This window comes from Condylura cristata, unplaced genomic scaffold, assembly GCF_000260355.1.
Source record: "Condylura cristata isolate star-nosed mole 26May11 unplaced genomic scaffold, ConCri1.0 scaffold00063, whole genome shotgun sequence".
NCBI lineage: Eukaryota > Metazoa > Chordata > Mammalia > Eulipotyphla > Talpidae > Condylura > Condylura cristata.
In genome coordinates this window covers 694,792-696,672 of record NW_004567164.1, presented here as the reverse complement: position 1 = coordinate 696,672, position 1,881 = coordinate 694,792, and positions in this window count along the sequence as shown.

The following is a 1,881-nucleotide window of genomic DNA, read 5'->3' as shown; positions in this document are numbered from 1 at the left end:
GAGTGTCTCCTCTTGACTGTGATGGCCTATGACCGCTATGCCGCTGTGTGTCAACCTCTCCACTACACCGTGATCATGCACCCTCAGCTCTGCCAAAAGATGGTGGTGACCTCCTGGTTAGGTGGGCTAGGCTGTGCCTTAATTCTTAGCACATTGACTTTGCAATTGCCAAGATGTGGGAACCAAGATATAGACAATTTTTTCTGTGAGATAACAGATTTGTTCAAGATGGCTTGTATCTATTCAAAAGAAATTCAGATTCTTTTCTCTGCTCTTTCAGTAGTATTTCTCCTACTACCACTATCATTTATTTTCACCTCCTATGGAGTGATCACTCGTGCCGTGATGAGGATCAAGTCAGCATCAAAATGGCGTAAGATCCTCAATACATGTGGTTCCCACCTCACAGTGGTAGCTCTATTTTTTGGGACAGCCATTTCTGCATACTTGATGCCACATAGAAATAGCACATCCCAAAATAAGGGGAAGTTCATTGCAATCATTTACACAATCATTACACCCGGCCTCAACCCTCTGATCTATTCTTTAAGAAACAAAGATGTTAAGAATGCAGTCAAGAGAATGCTGTGTGTAGGGAAATTGTCTAACAAGTCCTGAGTTAGATGCAAAAAATCAAAGTACAAAGAGCTAATATAGATTATTAGCTTTAGAAAATAACTTATTTATTCAAAGAGCACTTCTTGGCTGTTCCCACAGACCAGATTTGCTGTAGGTGCTGATTCTGTAAATAAGCAGGAGAAAAATGAGAAGGAAATAGATCAGTAGAGAATCTAAATGCACAAATCAAATTTTGTTCAAGTGGTCAAAAAGTTGACCACGTTTAAGTTTTAAGACTAAACAGGAAATACAGATAAATAAATGTGTAGTTAGAATGTGATAAATGCAGTATAGATATTGGAAAGTGTAGAGGGCATTTCTTCTAGTAGCACTGCATCGGAAACATTTTTCTTCACAGACTTCCCACCTTTAGAATAATCTCCAGAACCCATTCACCTGATACTGCCCAAGGAGCCTCTGGTGGACACCACCTGCCCATCCACACTCACTCCACTTCCACCACTAGTCTTAGCTTCCATTGGGCACCATGCTGAAAATGAGATTCGCTAGCCTGACCTTCTCAACAAGTGCCAGGGAAGTCAGGTCTGCACCTTCTGGGTTATTCCTCCACAAGGCAGCCACTGGCTCTCACACGCCTCCCTCTGCCCCACCACAGAACTGTGCTGAGAACTGTTGCTGGCTCTGCAAAGCCGTGACTGGGAACTGGTCAGGCAGCGGTAACAGAACATCCCGACAGCAGGGCCAACTCCCCACATCATAGAGGGAGAAAGCTTCTGTGTATTTAATCATAATTAAATTACTGTGTTTGGGGTCTCTCGGGAATAGCAGCTTAACTACGACTACATGGCTTCTTTAGGCGCGTGGTGATCTGACCGAAGTTTGACAACCACTTGGAGAGGTTAGGGATATTTCCATGTCTCCAGTCAGAAATGTCCCATCGTTTTCTGGGCTCAACTCACTTCCTTCCTCATTGGCGTGTAAAGAAAGCCGATACAATGCTTAATCCTTGCAGCATTTAAAGTTTCAAATATCCAAAAATCCGAATATAACTCAGGGTCAGAAATATTTTTAAGCAATCTAGAAGAAGGAGAAAAGTAAGAAGTTTTGCCTAATTTATATCCTATTGATTGAAAAAGTTGTTCCTCATTTAATACTATGAGGAACTTACACTTTGCTTTATGCTGTTCTTTATTTTAGTGAATAATGGTTGTCCTAGGTAGTAACTTATTCAGAGGACTTGATGCTCTTACTTGACAAAACAAAAATTTAGCAATCTGGTGTTTGCTTACCCTTTTTTTTTTT